This window comes from Pongo pygmaeus, chromosome 2 (assembly GCF_028885625.2).
Source record: "Pongo pygmaeus isolate AG05252 chromosome 2, NHGRI_mPonPyg2-v2.0_pri, whole genome shotgun sequence".
Lineage (NCBI taxonomy): Eukaryota > Metazoa > Chordata > Mammalia > Primates > Hominidae > Pongo > Pongo pygmaeus.
Genome location: NC_085930.1, coordinates 98,335,727 through 98,348,610, shown reverse-complemented (window position 1 = coordinate 98,348,610; position 12,884 = coordinate 98,335,727). Strand labels below are relative to the sequence as shown.

The window sequence follows — 12,884 nt, the reverse complement described above, 5'->3', positions numbered from 1 at the left end:
ATACCTGAGACTGGGTAATTTATAAAGAAAATAAATGTACTTGGCTCATGGTTCTGGAGGCTGAGAAGTCCAAGATCAAGGGGCCTTATCTGATGAAGGCCTTCTTGCCGTGTCATCCCATGGCAGATGGGCAAAGAGAGGGTGAGAGAGAAGGGGCGAAACTCATCCTTTGATCAGGAGCTTACTCCCACAATAATTAACCCACTCCCATGAAAATGACATTAATTTATTCACAAAGACAGAGCCCTCATGACCTAATCACCTCTTAGTGGTCTCACCTCTCAGCACTGTTACATTAGGGATTAAGTTTCCAACACATGAATTTTGGGGGACACATTCAAACCATAGTAATATCAGAAAGAATGGCCGTAGTTTCTAACAAAGTTATCTGACATTATTTTGGTAAAAGTTTTCTGGCTCAGAGAATTGTTTTTTCCATTGAGTAAAATTTCAGTGACACTCTATTTGCATAAAATTATTCATAAATACCATCTGTTTATCAATTAAAATGAAAAATACTGTTGTTACTAGATTAGAGTATTTGATTTTGATAAGACATGTAATGTACACTTTGTCTAGAGGCTAGGAATATATCTATGTGATTTCTGCACTCAGAAATCACAGCCATAATAAAGAAGATCACCTTGGCAAGCTCCACAGTATGGTTTTTATTAGTATTTCCCATGTCTGTGGTGTAGGAGGAAAATACATCTATGCCTACAAATCGAATCGCATTGACCTAAAATATTGCTTGCTTATTAAAAAGTCCAAATTAAAACAAAACAAAACAAATTGAATTTACAGGCAATTTTCTCAGTCATAGATGGATTCTGCCTTATTTTTATTAGTTGATGTGTGTTTTAACAAACCATTTAAAATTCCTAGCACTATTAAGATGTCTTTTCACATGTCTGTGACATTACCTGGGAAAATTCAGCTACATGAACATGAAGCTCTAATATTTTATGATTCAAGAATCCAAAAACAATTTTTTTCCTAAAAACAAGCAAAAAAGGGCATGGTTTAAGAATAAATAAATAAAAATATAAGTGCATCATTGGGATATTTTATGTTAAAGCTAGCCATGGCAGATCTTTCTGTGATGTTAATAATTAGTTTCTGATATATCTTGTGTGGTTTTTTAAACTCATTTTCTTGTATCTAAAATAAACTTATTTAAGACACAAATGTCCTGCTTAAGCTTAGGTACTTTGGGTGTTTTGAGTCAAACGTTGCATTATCAAATATTATTTCTCTACATCTCTGATAGTTCAATATATTTTTTAAATTACCTTCCTTGTCTCAGAGAGAAAACTCTTTCTCCTTACATTCCAACAATTGTTCTGTGAAAGCTCGGTGTTCATTGGAGACAGGATAAGGGTTTCTGATAGATCGACCTGGCTTGTACCCTGCAGTGCAGGCTCTTGCCTGTCTGCTGGGACCTAGGGCCGGTAGAGCTGTAGCTGCACAGAGAAGATTGCCTGCTTCTTATAGGCTGGTTTTCGCTGTCTGAGTTTAGCTCTGCTCTGCATCTTCTGCCTCACCTGGAATCCTACGTGTATCCTATCCTGTTCCTACGAAACCAATTTAGAACACCAAACATACCACCACAGTTTGACCCTTTTGGCAATCTTAGAAACCCAAGCACAGAGTTCAGAGAAATGTGAGCACCGGTATGAAGAGAAGATGGGTACAAAGGAATGAGTGGGGGTTCCTCTTCGCCATCCCTAAAACTGTGGCAGTATTTAGCGGCATCATTGATGAGGCTGGTCTCAGAACTGTGCAAACATCTGCCCTGCCTGGCCTCTCAATGAAAAAGCTTCTACCTCTTAACAGGTATTTCCACAAACTCGCTGGCCACCTCCCTGTTACAGGTTAGTAAACTGATCAAGCCTTTTATTTGAAAACATGAGGAGACACCTCCTTAGTTAAATAATAAAGAAAATTCAAGATACCAAACACATGCCGAGGAATGAAATAGCTACATCAGCATAACAGATTCTGAGGCAGCATTAGATTCTTTCTGGGCATGTATGCAGTTTCAATTGAGTGTTCATTTTCCCTGTGACTCAATTTTCCATCCTGAGTTAAATGTCTAAAGGTAGAAGATAGACAAAGATGATTTCCCGAGGTTGCTTCTAGCTTCTAGATCTTGGTGCCTAGAGTTTAAATTATTTTGTTCTTAAAGTGGAACAGCTTATTTCTAAAACATTAAACGTATGATACAGCAGAAGAGTTAATAGTCCTTGAATTTATTACCTCCTTCCCCCTTTCAAGAAATATCTGACATTCTCTTCCAGAGCAGGGGTAATAACCTCATTCCTCTCAGGATCTACAGTGCTAGGCTTAAAGTAGGGGTCTAGCATATTCTGAACTGACTTGAAATCACACATTTGGATCACTTAATAGTTAAGTTCCTTACAAACGTTAGGCATCCAAAGAGGGCTGAGGATACATCTTCGAAACAGATTATTTTTAAACGATGTGGATCTATGCATCTTGATGCAGATAGATCTCCAAGAGATCTTGAGGAAAAGAAAGGGTGGAACAATACTTTCTTCATATGATTCAGATTATGTTGTTTAAAAGAGAAGCAACCCCAAACTATGTGTTTCTTTAGGTCTGTGTCTCTGGATGCAGATGTATTAGAAAAGCAGCAACAACAGGAATGCTATCCAACGCACTGACGGCAGCCTCTAGGAGAGGATGGACTTGGAACTTCATCTGACCTTTGTATTTTTAACAACCAAAACTTATTAATTCAGGACTTGCATTCCTAAAAGTAAGCAAAACGAAAAAAGGAGGTATAACAAATTTCTTATCACCAAGAGAATTGAGAAAAAAATCAGCAGATAGGTCAATGTTGCATAGTTTATGAAAGCAAGGTGGAAATGCATAAAATCATAGTGCCGTGGAAAGGATAATGTTGGGGCATTTTTCAAATGCATCTTGTTCCAATGTACTCTGAAAGGTGGTATAAATTAGCAGAAAGTCACCCTAATGCACAGCAAATGCAAAGGCAGAGGCATTTGAAGGAGTCACTTATTTTTAAAAAAAATCTTAAAGGAACACGTTTAAACATAGAAGTTAACATAGATGTATAATTACATTGAAAAATAATTTTCATTTTTGAAATACATTTCCTTTTTGGAATTTAACAAACAGGTGAAAGAGATTTAGACTATAAAAGGAAAATTCAATTTAAGTTTTAAAAAGTTTGATGTTAATGGTTTTTGCGGGGATTTGAAAATTATCTAAAGATTTTGATGAAAATCTCTCCACACGAATATTTAACAAAACATCTACAAAGAGAAATTTTATGTTGGTTGAAAATGGAATTTTTCCACCCACTCTATCAATATCTTTTTTCTTTATGATTTTGTTTAATTAGTATAATATTATTTTATTGTGAAACATTTCATGGCCACTGCAGAAAATCAGAAAGTACAAAAAGCAAAAAGGAAAAAATGAAAATATTCATAATTTAACCAGAAATATCTATCTTGGATTATGTCTTTGGCTAACCCTCTTATGCATATATGTATTCATATTAAAAATGATATTTTTCAAAAACAATATTAACTTAATGTATTGGAACATTTTTCATGCTATTGATTATTAAATATTTTAAAACTTGGGGACAAGAAGGCATTTTGTTTATCAAAGTTTTCTAGTTGAAAATTCACTCAATAAAAATCATTTGTAATCTCAAATCACTCACTTCATTTGATCCTCCCAAAATCTGGTGAGGGAGGAGGTGCAGGCACAATTGCAGAGAATGGAGCCAGACTGTTAACATTCCTGGTGAGACAGCAAAGTCAGAGAGTGTCCACGAAGTCCCCAAGTTCATACTCAGCTGGTGAGTAAAGGAGTTGGGACCTGACCCCGGGCCTCCTAATAATAAATCCCAAATCCCACCTTCTGGACTGTCACACTCACATGGCTTTCTCCCTTGTACCACTCAGGATTCTGTTCAAATGGAACCTCCTCAAAACCCCTTTCCTTTCTCATCTTGTTCCTTGCCGTCTCTGTGAGGGCCATGACACCAAGTTGGTTTCCACCTGCAGCCCAGCACCAAGCACAGCATGCAGTATATAGTAAATGCTCAACAAAGGTTTGCTGATTGAACACCACACCATGGTGCCACTGGATCTCAACACGACCACAGTTTGGAGAGTTGTCAAAAGAGATGAGGAACATAGGCTCTGACAAGCTGGCATATCTGTTTAGGTTAATCCGAGTAAACAGAATGAATCAATGTACTGGTTGGATTAAATTAAGTTCCTTATTTTCATCTCTGGGGAAAATCAATAAAACAAAAGAATATTATGAGAAGCAGATAAAACAACCATTATTGAACTAAAAACAAACCCCAAAATAACAGCAGTTGATTATTTTTAAAAAGTCTGTTCAGTGAAGAAGCAAAAAATTAATCAATAGTTTTATACTATCTAAATAACCAGATGATAGGATAACCAGACTCTTGTCACTTCCTAATCAGCTATTTCTATGTGTATGACAGAAAATATTGGAGTACATCTTTGAAGTTTATTATTAATTACTATCCTTTATGAGAATGGACCAATAGGAAGGCCCCCTAGTGGCCAGTTACTGATTACATACATCGCTTTTTGGTTGGCACATTGAAATTTTTTAACTAAAAACAGTGCTGTACACGGCTGCATTTCTGTTTAAGCACTGTTTGTCAAAAGCACTTTTTTTTAAGAAACCAGCTTTTCTCACGAATGTCTAAAAGTTCTACATTTGAAACATTCAGTCTCTAAGAATTCTTTGTCTTTCTCATGTTTACAAGCATAAGTAGTTCCTATATAAAGCTAAAGGAGGGCAAAAACTGTATTTCTCTATCTTCTTGACTACTTGGTCTATTTTAAACTTTTTCTTTTTTCTAACTATTTTCTCCAGTAATATTCACCCAAAGAAATGTGTAGTCACAGTATATTACTACATATTTCATACTGAAATGTCTTTATTAATAACTTTTCTCCAACTTAAGTTAGTCTCACTAGAATAATAGTATAGTTTTAAGTTGATACATTTGAAAATAATTTATTTGAATAACTTCATATTCAAAAATACATATATAATTTGAATACTGTTGGGGTAAATGTGATGTCACCAGGAATTATAATACTGAAAGAAGTTAGTTCTCAAATCTTAAAAACGAAGCAACAAAAACTCAACTTATAGTTTTTGAAAATATATTTTTATTTTGAAAAATAATGTCAAACTGTATATATTTTAAATATATTTAATATTTATTCTAAAACCCACTTTCTTAAAAACGAAATGTAATATCTGAAGCCTTTCCTGCAATGATAATTATTGTTTTCTGCATTGAGTGGAAACATTTTAATGATCCTTTTAAAGGATGCAGTAAAAACAAAACACACAACCTTCAACCGATTCCACCTTTGTATAAAGTAACTCTTCTTTGGAGATTCACATTTCATCTGCAGACTGATACGATGCCATGGCATTTCAGGAAATGTAAATGCAAACGAAAGACAGTGATGAAAAATGAGCGACTGATGGGTTTTATTTTGTTATTCTAGTACTCTTCCTCCAGTTTACGCAGTTTATTTTCACTAAGCCTTGTTATCTCTTTTTGTGTATTGTATTCCTTTCAATAAATGAGTGGCTTTGATCATTTTTCACAAATGAAAACACATATAGGCCATGTATACTCATATTTTTCTGAACCTGTACAGAACTATGCAAAAGAAAAGAGAACACATATTTCTCTTTCCAAAACATAGCTGTGTTTCATTGCTAAATTTTTATACATCATAATTTCTAGAGACCTCTTCTTAAATAGTCATTAGTGGAAGGTCATTCTGGCCATGTGAATTATTGTGAGATTTTTCATATACATAAAAGATAGAAAAAGGCTTCCCATTCAGGTATTTCAGTCGCTTTCCTACTTTTGGTTGATATGATATACTTAACATTGGGGCCATTTAGAGATCACTTGTGACTCAATTAAGGCAAGAATGAAAAACATTTCTTTAAAAGTTTCTTGAACTCAATTAAATGGTATCCCTACCTCCCCCTTCTCCCCTTGCCCTTTTGTAGGAGATGGCATGTTACTATGAAATATTACTGCCTTGCTTTGGCAACTTTATTTTGGGCTTTAGTTGTGGAGGAAGTGGAAAATTTTAAACATTTTAACCAAATGGATTAAAGAGATCATCTCTGTGCTTCCTTTGCGTGGGGTAAAAGGTCAGCTCTCACGCACTTCCAATCTCCTACTTTCCCCCAGCCAGCTGGCAGTCCCCATGCCATGCTGCATGTATGGACAACAAGCCTTGAGGTCTTTTCTGTTAGAATATATAATCGCCCAGAGTTAGAAGTGGAAAATGGAAGCCTCTGATCATATGCTCATAAAAGGGAATTTCAGTGTCAGAACAGTGGACTGAATAAATATAGAAAGGATTTATTATGAAGTTCTGTAGTGATGTTGGCACCAGCAGCAAACTGCTGGGCAACATTCTATAGCCAAAATCCAGGAACAAGCAGAAACATTGAACCACTGTGTTCTTAGTGACAATAAGGAGAGTGGCTTTATGATTGGCTGGCATGGCCACAAAAGACACATGCTGGCATGTTTCAGGACATAAATGATAGACCTGCTGCTGGGAGTTTATAATTATTTAATCAAACCCAGACTGCAGGACCTGGAGACACATTGTTGTCCTCCCAAGAGTGGAAAAAGGACAGAACTCAAACATTGACAGGCTCCAGGGGGACGTGGAGGGGTCTGGGAGTGTGGAGGTGTGTGCTTTCCCTGGCCAGCCAGAGACCAGCACAGGCCCAATAAAGGGTCACTTCCCTTGGGCTACCTCTCCCTTGCAGCCAGGGCTGGTAGGAGGTGAGTTACTCATCATCCTCTTGATGTGCGGATGGAAGTGGAATTAATTATGTTTCCTTTCATGGAATGAAACTTATGTCCTGCTCTGAACAGGAAACCACTCATTTGATACAACTCTTTCTCCAACGCGCGCGCACACACACACACACACACACACACGCTCTTACAAAGGACTCCTGCCAGCCGCTTGCATTGTGTGTGCATAGTTTTAAATCATTGAAGACTAAAAAGCTCCACCCATTCAACCTTCATCCCTGCATTTAGAAAGTAAATGATGGACATGCTGTGGTCATGAAACATCCTGTGGCACTGGATGTTTAGAGACAAGGGTCTGGGATGCAACTGGACTTTGTGCTTCAAATCAGCCTGTAATTCCATCCCAGCCTGATGGAAAAAGAAAGTTGGGGATGGGGGTGAGATTGAGGCTTTCACAAGCAATGATAGTGTGTTTTGGTGGAAAGAGAACAAATTACTAAATTAAATTAGCATTACATTTCATTCCTAGCCCCTAAGAGATTTGGAAATTTAAATAAGGTACTCTCTTGAATTCGGTTGTTACATGTAAACTTTAAGTTTCTATTTTAATGCCCCAAGAAATAGTGCATGAACTGATGATGTCATGAGGGCATGGATTTTTTAAAGGGATATTAAGTTAAAGCAAAGTGGCATTAGAGAAAATGAATTCAATGTCATCTTCATATAACTAATCAAAGTATCAATTCTTTTATTTCTCTTTCTGTACAGAAATGCTTTAAAGAGTGGATACTACCAGCCAAGCAAACAGCAGTTCCTCCCTGTTTCTTTCTCTTTGCAATCCTATGTGTAATCTTCACACTTGGGATACCATAAAACATTTACAATTATCCAAATTGATATTTTTTCTCTAAATATGATTTTTTTTCTTTAAGTAGCTATGAAAATTGTACAAGCGGCACATAGATACATTTTCATTGTAAATAAAATGGTGAAAGAAGTGAGAGCCCCCTCATTGCCCCCACTTTGTGGTTCTACTCCCTAACCCCAGAGGTAGCCATCATAATAGATTGGGTGTGTAGATTTCTTTCCCCCATATGTTCATTCTTTGAAAGGAACAAATTTCAAAAACAAAGTATGGAAAATATTTAACCTTCTGCCACGATTATTAGGTTTTGATGTTTAAGAGGGAAAAATGCCCAAACACATAAAAGTGGAAAATCCCCAAACAATTTGGTAAGATATGCATTGTAGATTTCTTCATTCTGAGAAGTCCTCCAAAGGTTTGACACACATACTTTTGAACATATGTAAAGACATCTCCACTTTTAGAAAATAAACTAAAAATGAGGTCGATTTTTTTAAAAATAGAAAATCTTTTATCAGTTTCCAAAGGGGGGAAAAAGAATCAGAAGAAAAAAAATTAAACCATATTTCAACTACTCATGTCTCATGTTCAACCAGTTTTGTCTTTTTTTTTTTTTTTTTTCTGCAGTGCAATGGCATAATTCTCAAACAGCTTCAGGAGTTTGGGGATTTTAAACAGTCTCTTGCCATGATATAAATGCACATTAAAAAATTGTTGTTTGGTTTTAGCTGGCATTTTAGCAGAATAATAATCTTCTTTCATTCCTTCTTTATATACCTTCAGTAATGCTAAAATAGTTTATATAGAATCTATAATTAAACAAAGATGTGGGCTTACTTTATAGGTTGCAGTCAACATTCTAATTTTGTTTTATAAATGAATTAAGAGGAATTTAAGCTAGCAGAAGAGGTTGAGATGATGGTAATGAACAGTCTGCTTAAGTATAAAACGATCAAGCAAACACAGTAACGAAATTATCCAGAGCATCTTGAATCTTCCCTTTCATGCCCTATGAAGATCCATGGGAATTTCCATGCTCATGTTGCAAGCACTTCCCCTGACTAATAACTTATTGTTTACAGTTGCTAGCCTGTGCTGAATTTCTGTAAGGGCATTAATTATCAAGAATGCCATTTTCTATTGCCTGTCTGAGTAAGCTCAGAAACAGGACGACATTTTAAATACACCTTTAGGCTATACTCTGCCTTTGCATGATGCTAAATTCAGAGAACAAAGGACAAACCAAACTAAAAAACCACCAAGCCATTTCCTTGGCACCACATAGTCAACTAACCCAGCCAAAGTATTGAAGGCTCACGTTTTATTTGTTGTGTTTTTTTTTAAGTGAGATCCAGAGAGAGAGAGAGAGAGAGAAAAGAGAGAACTCTGTAGCAAGAAGACACATGGTAATTCTACTTGAGAGGGTGCTGTGGGTGAAATGAAATGCTCAGTCCTTGGCCTTGAAGAATACACAGCCTGGTACAGAAGACTAGATAAATTGCATAAGATGAAAACATAATTCTGACCACAGTCAACAGAATGAGAGTCATAAAGTTCTAAAGAAACTTCACGGAAAGAACTGTTGCGTGTGTGTGTGTGTGTGTTGTGCTGTCTGTCCATCTTTAACAGGAAAATGGAATTGAGTGATAGTTCAGTGATTTTCAACTCAGCCATTTTTCTTCTTTTAAAGAAAGGTTTCTCTAAATATTAACAGCTTCATTAAACGCATTCCCTCAATAAGCATTTCTTCAACAATTGTAATGTTCCAGCAATATGTTGGTGAGAGAGGTAACAATAATCAATAGGATAGGGACAGTTTGAAGGACATTTGATAGAAAAGGAATCTGAGGCCCAGTAGAACATGTTCTGAGAATAATAATTTTAATCTGGAAATCTTCCTATGCATTGTCAGTGTTGAAGGGGAGTTTGGAAATAAGAGGGCAGTACAGGGATGCAGAGGGCTCACTCATCAGGTTTGGGAGGCAGAAGGTAACAGAGGGTGACACTCGAACATGGCAGTAAGTGCAAGAACTCTTACAGGTGGACAGGAGTTATCAAGGGAAGGGATGAGAGGAGGAGCCAAGCTGGGGCACGTTTAGAGGAATTCGAATACTCACATCAATGGGAAATAATGTTTGACCAGTGTTATTGTTTTGTTTGCTTGCACAGCGTAAGTGATACTTCTTTGTCCTTTTCTGGAAATCATGAATGTGAATGTCATTTGCAGCATGCATTCATGTAGTGGATGGAAGTTCTCCATGGACCAGGCTTTCTCCAAGGTAAATCACTGCTATAACTCCAGGATAGACAACCACATCTGGCTCTGAATGGGTGTCAGTAAATATAAATGTGGAAGTTTATCCACCGAGTACAGTCAAAATGTGATTCCCTTTAGTTTAAATTCATTGTTGCTAAGTTTACTGAAGTAAAGGGAAAGAATTCTCTAGAATTTTCTATTCTGGTACCACACGAAGTAATTAAAACCGCTACTTGGGGGGAATGCCTGTTTTTGGCCTTGATCATGTCATGTTGCCTAAAAAGAGTTTGGCTTCAGGACGAATTTCAGAGGCCACAGGCCAGTGAGTGTATCTAGTCCTGTTGGTGGCCCTGCCTTGGGTGGATGAACACACCTGTGGAAGTATCAGTGGGTTCCTTAATATCACCCGACTTTTCCTCAAATGGAGAGAGACTTGTTGGAAAAGATAAGAAATGTTTTTGTAAAATTCTCCTAAATGTGGCTCCTTTCTTTATTAGAAATATAGTAGTTTCATTTCAAAGGAGAAAACTTTATTGCCTATTCTTCAATGTTGAAGAACTGAGGTGGCATTTATGGGTTCTATATCAATATTATAAAGTTAAACATGAACACTGATCATCTTCTTTTAGCTTTAACCAACCAGTGCAGCTAATTGGCTGAACTAGACTTTGCACTGAGTTTCCTTTGAGTTAAAGGAGAGCTGGGTGAATCTTCCCAAAAGAAGAACATCTCAGATTTCTGCCCAAACTGTGACCTACCTCACTGCTGGAGGCTTTTAAAAGAATAGACAAAAATTTCAACTTTTACAGCATGAACTTCCTTTAGGGCTTCCAGTAAGACTTCTGTGCAATACCAACCATAAAGGAGAGGCAGGAGGAAATTGGAAAATAAGGGCTAAGAAACTAGATAGGGGATGGCAAGTAAATATCAACTCTGATTGATTAATGGTTGCTGCTGGGAGCACCGGGTTGGAAGGATCAGAAAGTTACATCTGGGGTCGTTGGAAAGAGCACCATGATTGATGATCATTGTCTGCCTTAGCTACAGAGCGGGATATAGGCCCGGATGCAATGACTTGCCCTCACCAATAGTTGATAACATCCCTCTGACTCACGCGTCCTATGAGTCTACATAGGCAAGATTTTCATTTAGAAATAATAGATACTTTTTCAAAGATATAAGGATATAAAAGATTGCAGATTATAGAAAATTAGTGGCCTAGACCAAGCCCTTCCTTTAAGACTGCAGAGTCTACTGGGGAAGCCAATAAGGCACTTAACTAAATAGACTAGAAGACCAAATATAGGGGTCCAAAAGTGACTAATTCTAAGTAGGTTTGGATGTGGTTTATCCCTGCCAAAACTCATGTTGAAATTTGATCACCAATGTAGTGCTGTTGGGAGGTGGTACCTTTAAGAGGTGATTAGGTTTTTTTGTTTTGGTTTGTTTTTTGTTTTTTGTTTTTTGTTTTTTTTGCGATGGAGTCTCTCTCTGTCTCCAGGCTGGAGTGCAGTGGTGCGATCTCGGCTCACTGCAACCTCTGCCTCCCGGGTTCAGGCAATTCTCCGGCCTCAGCCTCCCAAGTAACTGAGACTACAGGTGCATGCCACCATGCCTGTATTTGTATTTTTAGTAGAGACAGGGTTTCACCATGTTGGCCAGGATGGTCTTGCTCTCTTGACCTCGTGATCCGCCCACCTTGGCCTCCCAAAGTACTGGAATTACAGGCATGAACCACCAAGCCCAGCCGGTGATTAGGTTTTTAAGATGGATTTCTTGAGAGGCTGGGTTAGTTTTCCTGGGAATGGATTTGTTCTCATGAGAGACAGAGCTTCTCCTTTATTCTGCTTTCTGCCATGAGTTGAAGCAGCTTGAGGCCCTCACCAGATGGCTACCAGATCTTGTACTTCCCAACCTCCAGAACCATGAATGAAATAAGCCTTTTTTTTTTTTTTTTTAGAAATTACACAGTCTTACTCTGTGTGAGTCTTATTCTGTTATAGTAACAAAAATAGACTAAGGTGGAGTGGGGAAAATGTTCTGGAAAGGAGGGAATCAGAACTTGGCTTTAAAGGTTGAATAGTGGTCCAAAAGGCACAAGGGACAGAATTCCCTGCAGCAGGAACCCAGATGAACAAAGGCCCTGAGATGGAGAAGGTCATGGTACATTTGGAATCCTGGATTTGCTGAAGCAGCAGAAGAAAATAGTGAGTCTTGGAGGGAGGACGGAGGTGGAAGAGGGAGCTGCAAACATAGCCAGGACGTTAAGAACTACAAGAATTTGAATTTTATTCTCTAGGCAATGGGGAGCCATGGAAATCTTTGAAGCAGAGGAGTGTCCTATTCAGAACTGTTCTATTAAATGATTATTGTGCAGCAGGGTGGAAGCTGGATTAGCAGGAGAAACACTGGAGACAAGGAAATTCAATTTAAAGTCTACTGCAAGAGGTAAGGAGGGCTTGACCAAGGTCAGGATCAGGGGCTCTAGAAAGAGGAGGTTGGGCACATGCCCCTGTGGGAGGGGAAGCTGGGGCAGCAGTGGCAGCCATCTCTTGTGTTCCAGGCCAGGAAGGTCTCTCTCTCAGTCTCAGACCCGCACTGTTCTTCAGTAGGGGCCAGGAGGACAAGAGATCTTGCTCTGGGGGAATAGGTCAGCAGGCTTCTGTTCTGAGAAAAATATGCCGACCTTTATCTTTTTCCTAGCGCCTTGACACCAACATGACCCTGACCGACATTTTCCTTTTTAGTCATGGCTGTACTTTTCCATTTAAATAAGATGGAAGCCCAGTTCCATGGGGATTCCAGGGACTCTGGAAGGGTGAAGTCATCTCCCTTCTTGGGATACAGCAGGCACATTATTGCTCTGTTTTCAATCCTAGAATCTGGAAGTTGGGGAG

At 38.0% G+C, this 12,884-nt stretch overlaps 1 long non-coding RNA gene across 1 annotated transcript; it reads left to right on the top strand.

Moving 5' to 3' along the window:
• The first annotated feature begins 1,630 nt into the window (after positions 1-1,630).
• Positions 1,631-12,405, top strand: LOC129033128 (uncharacterized). The gene is made up of 3 exons (XR_008501545.1): positions 1,631-1,874; positions 9,900-10,009; positions 12,287-12,405. It is a non-coding gene; the product is annotated as an uncharacterized LOC129033128 (long non-coding RNA).
• The last annotated feature ends 479 nt before the right edge of the window (positions 12,406-12,884 follow it).